Below are 20888 nucleotides of genomic sequence, written 5' to 3' on the forward strand. Positions count from 1 at the left end.
GTAGTAGAGCTTAAAATCTGGTATAGTAATCCCCCCAGCATTGCTCTTAGTTCTCAGGGTGGCTTTATTATTTTTAACTTCATTAAGATAGATCTTATCCTGATCTCCTTTCAAAATTCATTTTCATTTATTTGTTCTTATTTTTCAAAGCTTTTTAATACCTGTTCTCACAGTTACAGAGACTTGCACAATTTTGTTGAGTGTGTCCACCAGGCCCAGCTCACTGATATTCATGCAGATAGCATCTTTCTGTTCCATGAAGTTTCCCTGCTTAAAACCAAAGAAAGTCTCAAGGCTCAATCTGTGGTCTCAAACCTGGGAGTAGGAGATTTTTGTCTTGCTTTCAGTATCTTACTATGCAGGGCTGTACTGAGATCTAAGGCAAGGATTTGTGGTAGCTTCCATGTTCCATTCTGGAGTAGTTGGAGACCTGTTCCTCCTCTGTTACCCTGAAAGACAATGACATGGAGGCATATCTTTGGCTAACAACCTGGCATGGATCCAGACTCTCAGTCGGCATAATAGCCAGTGGAAAGTGTTATTAGGGCTTTCCCTGGCCTGAATTATGTTATGGTATGCCTGATAGCAAGTTTCCAGTCTGACTTCTCTCTCTCTCTCTCTCTCTCTCTCTCTCTCTCTCTCTCTCTCTCTCTCCCCCCCCCCACACACACACACACACACACACACACACACACACACACACACATCTCTGTCTCAAATGGGAAGTGCTACACTCCACACTGCTGGGAATATAAATAACATATAATAAGTGGCATGATTACAGTTTTTTCTTTTTTCCCCTTGATTTCATCGCTTAATCTTTACTTACTTTGACTCTAAGATCAAGGATATAGCTCTCACCTGTTCTTTTAGTTCTCTTGAAGAGAGGCTGGTGCAGGAACAGCCGTTCAGTAAGGTATATCTATGAATAGAGGACTGACAGTGAGTCGTAACTACCTTCTCATCCACCGTGCTTCAGACCTTTTATTTACTATTTGCCATTTTGCTAATGAGTCCTAATATTTATGAAAACCAATATAGTGTGTTCCATTTTTTAAAAATTTATTTTGACATTTATTCTGATACTCATGAGTTTGTAAAAATGTGCAATTCAGGGTCCAAGTAGCAGAGGATTTTCCAAATATTATATTTGATCAATTCTTGCTTATGTTTGTTTTGGACCAAATGGGCAGTTTGGATGATTTCTAATATATAATATTTGTGAAAGCTTGCTTTATGGCCTAGAATATTGTCTTCTTGGGAATGATTCATGTATTCTTTATTTTTAATGTTTTATTACTTTTATTTTATGTATATGAGTGTTGTTAGGGACTGTTGTCAACTGACATGTGGGTGCTGGGAACTGATCCGGGTCTTCTGCAAGAGCAGTCAGCGCTTTGAACCCCGGAGTCATCTCTCTAGCCCCTATTTCATGTTTTCTTGAGAAGCATAATTGACTGTGATGTTCGTGTTATTCCTTTACTTGTTCTACAATTTAACAAGGAGAAAGGTCTAGGCCTTCATATCCATTCCATTACAGTTTCCCAGATTTCTGATGTTTCAGAGAATTTTTAAAGTATGAGATAACAAAAGGTGTGGATGTGTCCTTTCTGCTCTCTACACTTATTTGAAATTTAGTTTTCTCCTTTAAAAGTGAAACCAATGTGAACTTTAGGTATTGTTCATGTAACTGAATTTCTATACCCCTTTAAGCATGGACCTGCTACATTAAAGCTGTTTTGAAGGGAATGGCACATTAAGAATTATAAGGGAATCCCTGATTGTCAGTAGGCCCTGTAGCAGGGACAACTAGGTCTTCCCAAAGCTAAAGTTCTACTGGGTCACACAGCTTGTATAAGGTCATGTGTTGGCAGTAATGAAAGGGTTCCTGATCTAAAAACAGACTAAAACAAGATCACATCCTCAGTTATCAAAATCACAAAAGGTGTGTTCTAGCTAAGATGTGTGGCTTCTTTTCTGTGTTATCCTAGCGTCTTCAACAAGGACTGTTGTTACACCATTAAAACATGTCTGTTTCTTATCACTGACCAGTCTTGACTAATATCCAATTCTTTGAAGCTATTAGAAAAATCACTTAGCATAAGATCTGTTCCTAAAATAAGGTTTTCATAACATTTCTATAAAGACCCCATCTACTCACTGTATTAATTTGCCTCTGTGTTGATGTGATAAAACAATGTGACCAAACGCAACTTGCTGAGGAAATCAGTTTCTTTGGGTTATTCTTCATATCACAGTCCAGTTTTGAGAAAAGTCAAAAGAATTCAGGGCAGAAACCCGTAGACATGAGCTGAACCAACCATAGAGAAATGCTGCTTACTGGTTTGCTCTCCTCCACCCTGTTCACCTATGTTTCTTAACAGCCCAGACTCATCTTTTCATGAGATCCCACCACCCACAGTGGTCTGCCCAGGCCTCCTTCCATCCATTAACAATTAAGACAATGCCCTGCATCATGGACACAAGATAATTTGATAAAGGAAATTCCTCAATTTGAGGTTCCTTCTTTCTGTGTAAATCCAGTTTGTATCTAAGAACCAGGGTGCTTGATATTACAGATACCACAATCCTAACTTTACTAACTTCCAGTTCTTGGAATAATTATGAATTTTAATATGAAAGCATATCATAAAAAGGTATGGTGAGGATTGGGATGATATAAAAACAGTAGCCAAAGCCCAGATATATGATACAAACTCAAATTTTGATGTGAATGACTTTCTGATTGAAAAGTTTATTGAGTTAAATAATCTACGCTTATTTAGAGCTATGTTTTATGTCATAGAATGTACTTACAGTGATTAGATTTTAACCAGTATTTAATAAACAACTACATAAAATGCTAATTTAAATTAGTGAAGTGTCTTAGTTTGTTTCTTCATTGCTGGGACAAAACACTCTGACCAATACCAACTTGGGGAGGAAAGGGTTTATTTATCTTACATCTCCCGGGTCACAGTTCATCAGGGAGCCCAAGGTAGGAACTCAGGGCAGGAACCTGGAGGCAGGAGCTGGAGCACAGGCCATGGAGGAATGCTGCTTGCTGGCTTGCTCCCCTGGCCCCTGCTCAGCCTGCTTTCTTGTGCAACACAGGCCCACCTTCCCAAGGGTGGCACCACCCAGAGTGGGCTGGGCCTCCCACATCACTCATCAAGAAGATGCCCCTCAGACATGGCCACAGGCCAGTCCAATAGAGGAAATTCCCCATTGGAGTTGGGGACAAGTCTGGTTCTTACAGGGGAAAAGCAGTGCTCCAGCCAATCATCTCTGTATCCATCAGCATGGATCAGACAACTTCATTGCACACCCAGGTTCCTTGAACCTTATCTCACTCTTTGCTAACTACAGGAAGAGCTTGTCATCTGGCATCCTACCACTGTAACTGATTCCAAAGTTACCATTATTTTCTGAGGCCCGTTTGTTGGAACAGAAATCCAGGGAAATCTCATGGAAACCGTGTCACAATTACGTCCACGCTGCATGTTGAACTTCAGTTTATGTCACTCAAAACAGCCAACCTTACATGCAGCTTTAATTTATTTTGAAATGATTACATAATATTACTTGCTTAAATAAATCTTTTTTTTTCAATGTGTCTGCATTTTGGGTTTTTTTAAATATTGGGAATTTCATACATGCATATAAAGTGTTTTGATCAAATCCGTGCCCACTCCCTCCCCTCCAACATTCCCCCCTCTGAAGAGGTAGCCCTAAAATAGGGTTAGATATTTGCTCCCAAATACTTTTGATGTTTTTGGCCTTTGGAACAGTATGTTGTTAACAGGACCAAGGACATTTTGATTTTTAGCCAAAAAACTTGCTACATTTCTTTGCGGTCTTTTTACCTTAATTGCCTAGCCAATTCCTACTTACTATTCTTAATCATTCCATCCTCTGAAGGGGTTACCCAAATTGCCAGTAGGGAATTGGGACGCTGACTGCTCTGGCTTCTTCCATGCTGAACAGGGATGCAGGGTGAGGCAACTGGGGTACCCTCTCAGAGGGTCTATCTAAAAGATGCCCAAATTGCATTGTCATGGGTCAGTGACCACAATTCAAGCCTGATGGGCTTGGGGGCCCCGAGGTATAGGTGCAGGAGAAACCAGGACGCAGGGGATGCAGAGACATGTGAACCAGTGCATGCTTTATTCTAAGAATCAACCTTATTTATAGTATGACAAGAGGAAAAGAAAATGCTCTTCTCAAGCCAAATTACTTCATCATGATATTAACAGTACTTTTATGATATTTGCAGTACCTTTGTGTTCCCAGGGCTCAGCCCTTTTTGGAATCGTACCTGTCCTTCCATGCCTATTAAACATTCTTTTCTTTACTTATGCCTTTATTAGCTACACAGCTCTGTTTTACAAGCTTACTTAGGTATGTTTAATAGGGTTCAAGGAACTGTCAGTCTCGTGATAGAAATCACTGCAGAAGAACTTTCAAATTCTCAGGGAACTGAAGCTTCCTGGTCCAGATCTGAGTTTGCTACTTCAGATCAGAGCTTGGGCCTTCACATTTCATAACTCTTGTATCTAAGGGGAAAAGAAAGTCCTTGAATCATGAAGAGAAGATGTGAAGGAGAAGTAAAGGCAAGAGTAATTAATTAGCATTACAAATTCTAGACAGGGAACTAGAAAAAAGAACTGGGCAATTTTCAAATGTTCATATGAGAGTCCACTGGAGTTTCTTGTCAAGAGCTTCCAAAAGGATACCTCTGTTAGATTCCTCCTCATTTTTCTTTTTTCTTCCAAGGCTGGACTAGTTAGCTGGGAAGAGTGGCTGGATGCCCAGGTGAGGGCCCAGTGACCCTGCTTTCTTTCCTTTAATGAATTTGAATAAATCCCTTTACTTTATTCCCAAGGTCTTGTCAAACATACATAAACATATTCAGAATTAGCGTCATTTTCTCAAAATTGTTGACTAGCATTAAATAACTTCAGTCCTCTGGGATACTGTGTTGTACACCAGAATGGACTTTCTCTATTAAACTAATAATGCAGTAAAAGGCATGCTGCTAATGAAGCTGAAGAATAAATGTGTCTCCTTGACAGTATAACTTTTCTCATCCAGAAAGACTTGGACATTGGGGAAAAAGATGGCTAATTAATGTCCAGCCATCTACTACATAATCAATACTGTAATATGCCAGAAGTTCTTTTATGTAGTCAGGTATTAATATATTATTAATATTCTACTTAAACATTGATAAGATGCAGCTTGTCAGCTAATTAAAACATTGCTTCTAGTAGACAAACACAAAATAAAGAGTAAATTTTCAATTGATTAGTTCACAGAATAATTTACCAACATTGTATTTAATTGAAGTTCTATTTACTGTTGATAGCAGAAATTTAGTTTAAGACTAATTTTCTTTAATAATCCTCCTAGTCACCCATAATATATGTCTCTGTGAAAAGAAGCTACTTTATCTGACTTTAACAATCACAGAGATGCATATGCACACTTATGTTAAGAATATTTAGAATTGGTAGATAACTTTTACAAAACAATGGGAAAAATATTTCTTGTGGAAGTTAGATGCTCTTTTTAAATTCCTCAACTATGAAGCAAGATAGACTAATGAAATGATAGCAATATTAATTATTCTCTTTAAATTGTTTTTATTTTTTTACATGTATACATGTGTTTCCTAAATGTATTTACACATACCCATGCGATGCAGTGCCACAGAGGTTTGAAGAGACCATTAGAAATCCTGGAACTGGAATCATGAACAGATGTTATCCACCATGTGGGTTCTGGGAACCATACCTGTGTCCTCTGTGAGAGCAGCCAGTGCTCTTAACCCCTGAGCCATCTCTCCAGCTGCAAAAGCATCAACTCTTAGAGATTTTCTATATACCATATGTAAACTGAATACTTAACTTTTAACTAAAAATATTATAAACTAAGAAAAATTTACAAAGCAGTCCATATTCATGTGTAACCATTCAGTTTTCTGAAAAATTGACATGGAACACATGCAACTCAAAGTGAGTAAATCAACATGTGCCTTTTAACAGGAAAACTTAGTAACTTGTTTTTATTAAAATTTAATGTTTTTTAGGATGTGGGTTCCTGACATATAAAATGGGATTGCATGCTTAGCATTAATGGCAATTACCAACTGAACCCTCTTGATAATTCCAATCGTTATGCTTTTGTTTCTTTGTTTTGTTGGTTTTGATAAAATTCTCCTTGTAACAATAGCTAGCCTGGAATTGGTTTTGTAGACCAGGCTAGCCTACATCTCAAAGTGATCTACTTCCAGATTGCTGGAATTGAAGACCTGCACCATCATGCCCAGCTTCATTATGTTTTTTTAAGTGTGCATTTATTTATTCATTATTTATTCATTAACTTTATTAACTTTTATCCTTTTTAAATTTTGAGAACTTTTTGAGAAAAGTTTGGTGCTATTAAAATAATTATTATACTTAAAGAATATCTAATAGGTATTAAGACACAACAATGAAGAAATTTGTACTATAAAAGTTAATAAATTATGTTTTATAACATCATATGAAAATGAAGATTACTTTAAGTAGGAACTCACACTCCTATATCAGGAATAGCAAATCCTTGATGAATATATTTAAATTGTTCAAATGTGAATAATTGTAAAAATACATGGCAGACTCAGACCTGCTGTCAAACAGAGGAGTGATTCAGTGATAACATATTTAATCCATAATACACTTTAGGGCATGAGAAAATGAAATTAATAAGGAAAGTTAGAGATAGTTTGTGTACTTGAAGGAGATGGATAATTTGAATAATAACAACAATCAAGTGAACTAAGCTTCAAACATGATCAAACAGGATTTACAGTCTTTTTCATTAGATAAAAGCAATTATTTCATGTGAGAAAATAAGAGATTAAATTTTTGGTGATTTGATTCCTTAGCTGTCTTAGTAAGCTGTGATGAAAATGAATGCAGAAAATCATAATTTTCACCAAATTTGCAGCAAAATTTCCTACTGTGTTTTATTGGGGAATGAAATATTCATAGGTAAGGCTAAAATGTTATTCAATATTTACAGAATTTATGTTATCTAAATGCATGAATAAAATCAGATAACAATTTCTAAATTTAATAACAAAAAGTAAAATTTCTCAGATTCTCCCCAACTATTCACTCTTTACAAAATAGATTAATTTATATTTTTTAATTATGTGTGTGCGTGTGTGTGTGTTTGTGTGTGTGTGTTTGTGTGTGTGTACACATTGGTGCAGGAGCCCATGGAGGACAGAGCAGGGTGACATATACCCCTATTACTGGATTTACAGGTGGTTGTGTACCATTGGGCATAGGTGCTGTGACTCAAATTCAGGTCCTCTGAAAGAACATTATGCTGCCTTAGCCACTGGTCCATCTATGCAGCCCCAAATCTCCATTCTCAATCTTAAACCACATTATTTTCTAAATCTAAACAACAGTATATACCACTCCCCACTCAAATTTGTACCAAAAGTCTAAAAGTCATTGATTCTCCCTATCAAAGATGAATACTCTTTAAAAGGAGAAACATGATGCTGATATTTTAGAACAGAAGCCACAATATCAGGCATCGTAATTCAGCTGAGTAAGAGACTAATAAATCAGTGGAATAATATGCAACCAAGACTTCTAGAAAACACCTATGACCTTGTATTCTTTTCTAATTTTCAGCCTTCACTAACAAATTAAATCCACTGGCTTTTGTTGGATATTCTCTAGGTCGTACTGAAAATAAAATATAGTTTATAAAATATATTTGATGTTTCTCTAGAATATTATTATGCTAATTGGTTTTGAGAAAAGGAAAGAGGTTTTGTGAAGATAGAGTTAAAAGTAATGCAGACGGGCAACACCAAATTTGGCAAGATTGTGAAATCAATAATTAATTCTAGCAAAGCCAGTGTTTCAGAAGGAAACTCCAACCCAGCCTGAAGTTCATGAGATAGCACACTTTTATTCCGGGACCACTGGAGTGCTGTGTAAAAACTTACCACAGTGCTTAGTAACCTGCCTATAACTTCATGATCCCGATTCAGTACTCAGAGAATGGGTTAGAGCAGCTACATTCATGTACTCTGTCTTTGAGGTCAGGGTCACAGCCTCATACAGTCACCTCGTTAGGTGGGATTCACCAGTATAGTCTCACTTTACTTCACTCCAAGTCAACAATTTTAGTGATGTTTCACAATATCCTCACTATTAGTGGATGGTGATTTAAAAAGCCCCAGTGATGTGAATCTTAAAAGATATCTTAAAATTGGCCTAAAAAAACCACAGAGGAAAATAACTCCTGGTAAAGCAAATAAAAGAGAAACAGAGAAAATGATGTAAGAAAATTAAATCATATAATCACTCTTTTCCCACATTATTTTGATTCCTTTGATAAGAAATCAAAGTTTGGGCCAGGCAGATAGTTCAGTACATAAGGGCTCTTTTCCCCATGCTAAAAACATGAGTTAGATCCCCATGTACCAAATGGTGGCTTGAGAGAATCAACTCCTGCAAGTAGTCCTCTGACCTCCCCTCATTCATCATGACGTAAGTACACACACACACACACACACACACACACACAGACACACACACAAAATAAAAGTGTATTAAAAATCAAAATGCAATGATTGCATGTAATGCAGTCATTAAGAGCATATCATGCCAATTTTAAAGTTATGTTTCAAATAATATTTAAAGCCATGGCCTATTTACTAATGTACTAGCTAAAATACCAAGTTAAAATTATGAAATTGTATGAAATTCTGTGACCTGAAAAATATTAGTGATTGCTGTAACTGGGAATATAAAAAATGTAAAGTTGTCATCATTCACTTTTTATGTTTTTTTGTTAAGTAATCTAATTTTTTCTAAAACAAACACTTATTTTTATAAGTACAAAAAATACCCATAAATGGAAAGTCAAACGTGTTAATGATAATAAAATTTAGGAGATTTTGCACAAATAAATAGCAGTTTGGGTAGTAAAATTAATTGGTAATTTATGATAAAATAGGAACACAAACATGGTAATTTAAATCCACAATCAGAAATCTGTTAGAATTTTTCCAATGTTTTCTTTTTAGTTTTTATCTGTACTTCAAAGAAAAGGAAAATCTGGACTTAGAAATAGAAAAAAATAAAAACATTTAAATATTCTTAAGCCTGGGCTGGGGAAATGGTTAAGTGGCACAGTGCTTGCTGTTCAAGCTGAGCACCTGAGTGCAGATTCCCAGCACACACATATAAATCCAGGCATGGCAGTCCGTGCCTATAATCCCAGTGTTGAAGGAAGAAACCCAAGGATCTCTGCAGCTGATTGGCCGGTCTGAGGCGCTCCAGTTCAGTGAGACACTGAATCAAAGCGTCAGGTGAAGAACGATTGAAAAAAAAAAACACTCACATGCAGAGACAAATACGCCCCCCCCCCACACGCACAATTATTAAGTTCAGTGGAATATTACATTACAGAGTTTTTCTCTGTTACAAATGGAGGAAGGAAGTTAATTTTGTTCGGGTAGTTCAATATTCAGGGATTGAATACAAAAGTAGGCTTTGAAAACTACAGATAATGATGCCAATTTTGGTTTCTCATAAAACTAAGTTACAGAAAACATCAAAAGATACATTAAAGTCCAGTTTTATAAATTTGTTCAAAATTAAATTCACTCATATAGTGTGCAAATCTATATGGATAGTTAAATAAATAATTATATATTTGGGGAATTTATTTTCCATGCGAATTCTCAATTTACTTGCAATAAAATTTATGCTTCTAGTGTTTTGGGAGTTAGTTCACAGCTCAGTTACATCTTGATATCTTGGTATCTTGTAACCAAATTGTATGGCATCTTCATATAAAAGATTTTAAAATCTATGTTTATTGGAAAACCAAGAGGAATACCGAGAATGGATATTTTTGGAGTCCTCTAGAACCTGCCTGACCAACAACTCTTCAGTTATCCCATACCTAGCTCTGAGATTTTTCTCACAGCTCATGACTTCTAAGAGCAGCCCTATCCAGACATGTAGCATATCCCCCTTCAAATATTATTTTGGAATTCATGCTTTTAATGTGCTTAAAACCTATGAAGTAATTCATGAATTAAGAAGAAGGCTTGAAAATAGAAAGGAAACTTGAAAAGAAGAAGAGATATCATGAGAGAGGGAAGGGGATAAGACAGTAACAGTGAAACTGACAAATAGGATTAAATACATATGAAATTATTAAGTAATAAATAAAATAGAACTCAACTCCTGTCAGTTAGGTAAATGAATCTTTAAAATTGAACAAGTACAAAGATTGGAGAAAGAACCTGTTGCAGAAGGGGACTTGTTGGGAAGAAGGAATCTCAGGGAATAGTAGGGAGATAAAGGGAAATAATGGGTGTGAATGAGTTGTGTACAATTATGATATTATCAAAAACTAAATTAAATTAATTTAAAGATTAAGAGTCCACAGCATGTATGTCAGAGTGCATAAGCTTCAGTGGGAGAGGGGGAGAAGCATGGATAGGGAGGGGTTCTGGGCTTGAGTGGGAAATGTATGAAATTACAACAGCTCAGTAAAAAATTAGAAAAAACATATAAACACAAATGAGAAATAAACTGAAATAACAGACATATTAAAATATGTGTAAACTGCTGGGCAGGTATGGCATGACTCCCAGATGATCTGGGACCAGGAGACCTTGTCAAAAAAAAAAAAAAAACACAAAAAAACAAGCAAACAATAAGCCCCAAATTTGTAAACTATTCAACAGGAAAATTTGCCAACATCATAACAGCCTATCAGCAGGTTTCTTAAAAAATGAAAAATAGTAAAAAAAATTCCTTGTGAAATTGCCTTTTCCAAGGTTTTGGATGCTGCTTTTGATTAAATCAACTGAAAATGAAATTGTTACAAATATAAATTTGATGAAAGAATAAATTTATCTTCAGAGAAACTTGGTCTATGAATTTTTATGATTAATCACATTATCATTTTAGTGAATTTTCCTTTACAAAGTATTAGATGAGATTATTACACCAAAACTTTTAAATTTATGTTTATAGTTCTATAATTATAATTGATAATCATACTATTGTGCTTATAATATAGAAATATTTTATGGGAAAACATTCTATTTTAGCATCTTGAAAGTCACTTTTCACCTGCTTTGGAAAGAACAGCATTGGCAGAATTATCAAACCACATTTTAAAATATACTTTTTATTTATTATTTATATCTTATGTGTATGAATGTATTGCCTGTGTATGTGTATGTGCTCCCATGTTGTGCAGTACCCACAAGGTCAGAAGATGGCGGTGGCTCTCTTGGAACTTGAGTTATGGACAGTTCTTAGCCTCCATGTGGGTGCTGGGAATCAAACCCTCCTCCTCAGGCAGTCTCTGAGCAACGTTTTAATTTTCTAGCCTCTCCTGGAACATAACTATAATGGTGATTTGACAGCATCATGTTACTATAATTACACATGAGAAGATTGTAATGTGTACAATCATAGTTTTTACCTGAAAAATTATGAGTTGGAGCCTCCAGGATAATGCTTGGAAAGTCTTTGTAGTTTTCTCCTGTTAATCTTCTGTAACCCTCCTTCACTCTGTGCCCCATAGAAGATTGAATTCATACTAAAATATTGATGAAACATATACAGATTTTGAGGAAACTCAAATCTAAATTTGTTCCTGCCAGATAATGGATTGACAGATATAAAAATAGAACTAACTAGTTGAAGATAACTAGAATGAATTTTGAGGCATAGTACTGCCTGCTCCCTGTACTCACACCACTGAGCAAACACTGTATGGATGCTTTTTCCACCCCATTGATCCTCAAGCATCTTTGCAGATTATTGCTCTTGCCTCACGCCTCAAGAATAGTCTCTTATCTGCCTTGGCTTTCATAACCCATGTTAATGGCAGTCACGTGCAAAGGTGCTTACTACTGCACAAGAGCTCTGATTGCCTGTGCGGGACTGATGACATCCCTGACACACATCTTTGCTTTAAACATTTCTCAGTGGCCCATGCATTTGTCCTAGACCTGAAGTCATGGGACGCATTGCAGTTCAAGACACATGTGCCAATGGCAACAATTAATTTATAATGAAGGAAGGTCAAAGAATAACATATTTTCCAAGAAATATTTAGTTCCATATCATTTAGAGTTCATGTCATTGCAATGATATTGACTAGAGAAAAACAAAACATGGCACTAATAATTTATAATGCACCATATGCTTAACCTGTATAAGAAATAACGATGGCTATGAAAATAAAAAAGAAACAATATGTATAGTGTTAATAGTGAACTTAGATGTGCAAATGAGATGGTAGGACCACAGAGTGTGTTAAGTGAGGGGTATTTATTAAGAAACAGTTTCGGGAGCTGTGAAGTTGTTGCTGGTAATGATAAAATTATATGAGCAAAATTATTTTCACCACAAAAGGAAACAGACTACCAGTGACAAGAAACTTGGAAAAGGAGATATAGACATTTCAACAGTAATGTCACAGAAATAAGCAAATATGTTGCAATATCAATGTCTTCCAGAGATTTATTTCTATAGAATTTGAGCTTTGAGCTAAGTTATCTAAGTCAAATATGGAATATGAAGTGACAATTTTAGGTATTTTTTATTCTTGTCGCAATTACTCACATAGGCATCTATATTAACAATATTTAAGAAACAGCTTTGTATTTTATTTACTCATATAGTCCTCAAAAGCGAATCGCACACCAAGGACCAAAAAAAGAAAATACTCACCAGCATACATTTTCTAACATTTGGTTGATTATATTTTTGAATGCAATTTACACATAATAAAAACAAGGTAGATAAATTTAATTGTAGAAGATCATGAGCTGGAATTTGCAGTTTTTAATCGTTGCATTCACATTCATAATAAATGATATCTTGCTGTTTAATTATTTAGAGAAATTCTAGCTATTTAAAATAGATATTTCATGACACTAATAATTACAAAACAGCAAATATATTTTATGATAGTTTAATTCAGTACTTTACTTAGCAAATTAACATAAATTTCTTATATACCTAGAAACTACAGAAACATGACTGTGAGTGTAGCTGTAGATTAAGAGAATATTTATGTAGATATAGGTGATATGTGTATGTGTGTGACTAAATTTATTCTGACATATCTAGCAAATACTGACATGAGTTTTTTTTGTAAAATTTCTTTCAAAAATTCCTTCAAAAGAATCAGGGAATGCAATTTCAGACTCTTAAACATGAGGAAAATATACACAGAGTTTAATTTTACCTAATCTTAAAAACGTATAAACCAAATCTTTCAATGTAGGGAAACTTGCAAGTATTTCTTAACTTTAAATCTTAAATATTTACTAATTTGATGTTATAGAAATAACATTTTGATTGTAAAAAGTCATGATCTACTTCATTGATGGTACTAGAAACACAATACATTGATATTTATATACCAATTTTCATTGATATGATGATAATAAACCCTTACATGCAGATTCCTATGATTAGTGATTTCTCTTTTTGTTAATTAGTCAAGTATTCTTAGTTCTTTAATATTTTCAAGGCATAAATACACCTTTAACAGTTTCGCTCCAATCTTTAAATATTATTATGTTCTTTACTAGGATAAAAGCGAGATGAAATCATTAGAGTAGTAAAGCCAGGAATCCTTTCTATGATTCTGTATTAGTTTCTTTTCTGTTGCTGTTTTAAAACACTATGACCAACTCTACTTTTAGAAGGAAGTGTTTATTTGGTTTACAGTCCCAACAGTTATAGCAAGATTTGTGTCCATTGTGGTGGGGAGGTGTCAGAGGTGACCAGAGAAACTGATTGAGCCCATCTTTAAGCAGGCACAGGAAGCAGAAATCAGCTGGGAATTTGACAAGGCTTCAAAATTCTCCAAGCCTACTCCCAGTTATGTGCTTCCTCCAGCAAGGCTGCACTCCAAAAACCTCCCAAAACAGCAGCACCAACTGTTAACAAATTGTTCAAATACTGGAAGCGTACAGGGGGCATTCTCATTCAACCTGCCACATTCCATTCTTCAGTCCCTATAGGTTCCTGAACTTGTAAAATGCAAAATGTGCCTAATTCACCTTCAAAAGTCCCCATAGTCTTTGCCAGTTGCAATACTATTTAAAAATTCAGAGTCCAAAGTTTGTTGTAAATTAAGGTAATTTCTTAACTGTAAGCCCCTGTTTTAAAAAAAAATAAAAGATGAAAACATACTTCCAGCATAAAATGGAACCAAATACAAATTTCCACTCCAGAAGGGAGGAATGGAGGTATAGTGAGGCAATACTGGACCAAAGCAAGTCCCAAAACAGCAGGGCAAACACCAAATCCAAGTAACTCTACATAGGAATTCTGATGCTTTACTTCCACAGGGCTTAGATGGATCAGTCTCTCCAGCTTTGCTACATGCAACATGCACCTCACTTTTGGAATGATAGCACTCTCTGTATGCAGCTTTCCTTGGGAGATGTCTCATGGCTCTCGCATCTTCAATGTCTTGGGATCTCCACTCCCAAACAGGTTTCAATTCCACATCTTTATGCAACGGCCTGTTAATGCTTTCTGTTGCTGGGATGCCCTGTCTCATGCTTCCTGGCCTTGATGGTCCTCTGAAACTGTGAAGGAATAATGGATGGCCCCTTCACTCTTGCATATTTCATGCCTCTAAAAGTCAGCACCATGTGAGGGGCACTGCCAAGTTTGACTGCCAGTCTCCCTAGACCCCAGTCCTCTTCACCCACATGACCAGCGGCTTTTGTCTATAGTAGTTTCAGAGGAGTAGGGAATTTCATAGGATTTTCCTACACAAGTTGGAGTCTTCGCTGTATGTGATCTTTCCCTGAGGGTACTCCTTCCTTTGTTCCAGTGCAAATCTTTAGGCCTCTCCTTAATGGCACTTTTCCCATGTTAGGCACCAATTTCTTTTTCTTTTTCTAAAATTATTTTTAACTTTAAATTTTTTTTGAGAATTTTATACATGCATATAAGGTGTTCTGATCAAATCCATGTCCATTCCCTCCCCTCCAACTCCTCCCATATCGCCCCATCAATTTTTTCTGACTTCATATACCCTTCCTTCCTTCCTTCCTTCCTTCCTTCCTTCCTTCCTTCTTTCCTTCCTTTCTTTTTAATGGGGCTTTTTGCTACTCACACATTACCCCCTCTGAAAAGGTATTTGTATGCATGCATTGCTTGCATGTGTGTAAGTCTCTCTCGGGCATTTTGCTACTCTAACATTCCCCCCTCTGAAGAAGTAACCATAGCATCTTTTAGGGATCAGATAGAAGCTCCCAAATACTTTTGACATTGTTGGCCTTTGGAACAGAGTATATTGCTAAGGACATTTTGACTTTTAGCCAAGAAACTGGCAATTTTCTCTGGGGTCTTTTTACACTAACTGCGTTGCCAATTCCTACCTCCTGTTCTTTCTTTTAACTTAAAAAAAAAACCTTTATTGGGAATTTCATACATGCATATGAGGTCTTTTGATCAAATCCATGCCCACCCCCTCTCCTCTAACACCTCCCATATCTCCCCATCACTTTTTCCTGACAAATTTGTGTACTCTCTTTCCCTTTCTTTCTTTCTTTCTTTCTTTCTTTCTTTCTTTCTTTCCTTTCTTTCTTTCTTTCTTTCTTTCTTTTTCTTTCTTCTTTCTTTCTTTCAATGGGGCTTTTTGCTAATCCAACATTTCCCCCCACTGAAGAAGTAACCCTAAAATCTTTTCTTCACATCCCCTATTCACCAGTCAAGGACTATCTTTTTTTCTCCCTACAGATAAAAGTTACACAATTTGGGAGTCTTTTAGATAGACCCACTGAAGGGGTATCCTAATTACCTGATCCTGTGTCCCTGTTCAGCATGGAAAAAGTAAGAGTGGTCTGTGTCCAAATTCCCTACTGGCCTTTTAGGTAACCTCTTCAGAGGATGGTGTGATAAGAATAGGAGGTAGGAATTGGCTAGGCAGTTAGGGTAAAAAGACCCCAAAGACCAGTAGCCAGTTTCTTGGCTAAAAGACAAAATGTCCTTGGGCCTCTTAGCAACATACTCCTTTCCAAAGGTGAAAAATGTCAAAAGTATTTGGGAGCTCTTTATTTTAGATTTTAATGTATTTTAAATTGAACTTTATAAATTTCACACATTTCCCACTCAAATCCAGAGCCTCATCCCCTATCCATGCCTCCCTGATCAACCCACTGAATCCTATGCCCTCTGCCATGCACGCTGAGTCCTATTCATTCAAGTCTTTGTACCCAAATGTCCTTCAATGTAAATGCAATTTCTTTATTAGTTTCTTTTCTGTTGCTGTGATAAAACACCATGACCAAAGGCACGTATAGAAGGAAGAGTTCATTTAGCTTATAGTTCCAGGGTTCCTGAGTGGTAGAGATTGTCGTGGCAGGGAGGCATTGTGGCAGATGTGAACAGAGCAAATAGATGATAGATCACATCTGTAAGCAGGCACAGAAAGCAAAGAACACTGGAAATCTGGAAAAGTTAATAAATCTCCAAGTCTACCCTCCTCCAGCAACGCAGCACCTCCTAAAGTCCCCTAAACAGCACCACCAACTAAAGATAAAATGTTCAAATATTGAAGTCTATTGGGTGCTTTCTCATTCAAACCACCACAGAAGTTTGTGGAGAAGTGAGAAGGTTTTCACTCCTTTAATGATCATAAAGAAGTTTGTTGAGTTCGATTTAAATGTGGTTTTCAACAAAGCACAGAACTACTTTGGCTCTTTTGTTAGTATTTATTTTATTTTATTGGAGATTTTCATATTAAAGCAATAGTGAATTGATCATTCACCTTTTTGTAGAATTTAGATTACTTCATAATTTACCCATCACTTTATTATCCTTATGTTTAGTCATAATATATGCATTTAAATATAAAAAGCCTATATATTATTACTGTTTATTATTTTTGAAATTGTTTTATAAACTAGTCTCAGTGAGTAAATGTTAATATTTACATACTATGGAACAAATTGGAAAAAAACAAATGAAAGAAAATGAGAGAATCTTTAGAAAAGAAAAAAACAGACTATGTGTTAGACAGGAAAAAAGCCACAAATGGAAAAGGAATGTCACGGTAACCAAAGGAGGAGCTCAAACATTCTTAAATGAGTACTATCTGAAGAGAAATTTGCACAATGTATATGGCTAAATCAGCTAATAATATAGCATGAAGCAGTTCAGAGTCAATTACAAAACATATATGTAAAATAGAAACAGTGATGATAAAGTTTTACCTGGAGTAGAGTTTTCCACAATGGAATAAGACATTTGGAGGAAAAGTTGAAGTTTTATTGAATAAATTACACCACAGTTGAAGATTTCCTTTAGAAATCAATTAAATGGTTAGTTTCTTTAACATCAGTTTCAAATAATCAATATATATATTGCAAAAAATAATCACTTGGGAGAAAGAAGCATTAAATGTAAACAAAATACTGATAGAAGGTTCTATTTAAGAGCATTGTGTCCAGAGCCTTGTAAAGACAGCACTGTACAAGAGGTAAGGTTTAATAGCATCAACAGGAAAAGATAACTGATTTACAAACTGAAAGAGAGGAAGATTCTTAATAATTTTACATTAATTTTCCTTTTTCTTTGTCTAAAAAATTTCAAACTGGTATTAAGAAAAATGAGAAAAATCTTTCTATATGAAAATTGTATAGAAATCTTATAATTATTTAATTATGTGTATGTATACGATGGTATGTGTGTATGTGTATGTGTGTGTTTGTGTGTGTGTGTGTGTCTGTCTGTCTGTTTATCTGTGTGTCTGTGTGTCTGTGTCTATACATGCCAGGGTATATATGTGGAGGTAAGAGGACACCTTCCTTACAGGAGATGATTAACTCCTTCCACCATCTAGTCCCAGGAGTTGAAATCAGGTCCTCAGGCTTGGTGTCAGGGGCCTCTACACTCTGAGCTATCTTGTTGGCCCAAGAAATTTCTTATTTTTCATGGGAAATAAAGTGTTTAAATTGTTACACTTGGGACTGGAGAAATGACTTTGCAGATAAGAGTGCTGGCGCTCTTATGGATAACTTGGGTTTAAATCCAGCACCTACATGATGGCAAATGATGCCAGATAGGAGATACCTTCTTTTGAGCTGTTGGCCAGGGTGGCCAAAGGGGCTCGCAGATAATAACACATCATAGAACTGGGAAAATGAACAGCAGACTCCAATCTTATCTAAAAGACTATTGACAACTGATTTCTGCTAAATGAGAAACAGCTGACCCTCCTAAAACAAAGAACTCTAGACAGTCTTACTAGATTCACCAGATGGACAAGTAGTGGGGAACGGCTGGGGGTGCCTACAACACAGCGGACAGTAGTGGGGATATCAGAGTATAAGGGCTCTAGTGGGGGGAGGGAGTCTATGAGGGTGCCATCTGGGAAGTGGGTGTATAGTTGAATAAGATAGTTTGGGATGTTCTGTGTGATATTCACACATACACACACAAATCAACAAATTTTTTAAAAAATGTATTATATTTAAGGAAGAAGCATGGAAATTTACATCATGTTAATCAGTGATGGTGATAAACATTACCATTGAAATCTACCCGATGGCTTTACAGACATACGCAGGTGCCAAGGATCCAAGTGCAACCAATTAGGACTAGTAATAATCAGATACATACAGATTAGAGATGCATGCACTAACATCTCAGTGTCAGTAGAAAAAACAATGAGTCTCTCTGAAAAGAACAGTATATTTAAAATGAAATGGAGATCTTTTTAAAGGTTAAAAAAACATTCAATTTTATGTCTTAGAGGACTTAAACTGAGTTCAATATTGTGTAACTGTATTAATTCAACTGTGACCCTAGAAACTTATAGCCACTTGTGAAAGAGATGTACTCTTGCTCTGGAGTATATTACTGAATATGTTTAAGCTGTAATGAAATGCTTCTTCTAATCATGTAGTTATTAAAAATTAAAAGAAAAATGTGTGTGAAAGCTACATTTATGAGAAAATATTCTGAGATAACTTGACAGTCAATTCATCAGGACTTTTCAATAATGTAAGAAAATGCAGATGAGAAAAAAATTTCCAAACACTATTCCAACTAACAAACCATGGACAATATCACCATGCTCAGATAACTTTGCAAACACAATATGCAATCGGGCATTGCTCACATTAATTTCTGTCTAAACCATTATGCAAAATGTATTCCATAAAGTAGTTACTCAAATACATTTTGTGATATTTTAATTTGAAATAAAACAAAGATAAAACTCATGTAACATATAGATCGGTACAATACACTGTGGTGATTTTATATCTTAAATGGTGCAAGTCCTATTCATGCCAAACTCACTGAAACTCCTAAGAAGGAAAATCAAAGATGCAAATTTATTAGGGGACTATGAAAATTATTGTGGCATCGATGTATAAAATATTATAAACATGAGACAAATTACAGATAAATGAAAATTTATATATGTAAATATGAAATTATCTAGGTTAAATATTAAACCTGGTATACTACAGGGAAAGATATTTGCATTTCAACAATTCAGGAAACAATGCTGTCTGGAATATTCATGATTAGTAAATGTTAGACATTCAGACAGTTTGAGTTGACGTCTACTATCAATATAAAGTACATATACAAATCATGATTCAACTCAGTGGGGCTCAAAAATAAAAGAGAAAGATGTTTGAAAGGGAATGGTAGTGAGAAGGTTGGTTAGTAGAGATAGGAGGGAGCCTGGGGCCAGTTGAGAATTACAGAAATCAGGATTCATTTTATACATGTATGAAATTATCAAAGAAAAAATTCAATAAAGTTTGAAAATGGCTTCCTTTTCTAGGATAACTAAATCTCTACATGTGCACAACATTAATAAACGTAAAAATGCAAAAGGAGAGGAAAAAGCCATGTTCAAGTCTGTGGTATGAACGGTGCATAAAGAATAGAAAACCATGCATGAAACCTTATAAATTCACAAATATGAATCAAATTCTTAAGACTAAAGCACACAAATCCCAATGTCAGAACTGCAGCTGCTTTGTGGGGGGAAGGGAGAATGCAGAACATGGAGCTTTGGTAATATACCCAGTTGTTGGTTTCTTAAGGAGAAAAACAAAATAAACCTGAAAGCAATGTAATCCCATATTTACTTTGTTTAATCTCAAGAATGGATAATTAAGTAATAATTATAACAGGTATTATGGACAGAAATTTTCCAAAATTAAATGTAATAATTAAAAAAAATTTTAGAAGCATTTCATTACAGCTTTAACCTACTCAGTAACAGTTTCCAGAGCAAAGATGCATCTCTTTCAAAAGTGGCTATAAAATTTTTAGGTTCACTGTTGAATTAATACATTATACAATATTGAACTCAGTATAAGCCCTTTAAAACATTAAATTGAATGATTTTTTAACCTTTAAAAAAAGATCTCCAAATTATACATAGCAGATCAAGAAATATATGGCTAGGCAAGGTTTATCTGAGAACAACTGGTCTTTGCCCAAGATTTATCTACATGTCACACAGTAATTAAAAGTACCAGACTGGTGGAACTAACCTTCTTGGAACTTTAACAGACATGCTTTGAGGCCTATACTAATTTGATCATAAGGACATAAAGGACAGGTTTTGATCCTTGCCCTCCTATGTCAACTAGTTCCAGGGAACTATGAGCATCTCTCAAAATGTCCTGTAATTGTGGTGGGTTACTACTTGTCCTCTTGATCAAGGAGGTACAAGAGACCCCACGGAATAGACTTGAAACATTGTCCAGTCTACAAAGAGGAGGTTCAACACAGAGGAAACATTTCCTCCATGCTTCCAAGCAAAGCCAGCCA

This window comes from Nannospalax galili, unplaced genomic scaffold (assembly GCF_000622305.1).
Source record: "Nannospalax galili isolate Female #2095 unplaced genomic scaffold, S.galili_v1.0 scaffold33, whole genome shotgun sequence".
Taxonomy (NCBI): domain Eukaryota; kingdom Metazoa; phylum Chordata; class Mammalia; order Rodentia; family Spalacidae; genus Nannospalax; species Nannospalax galili.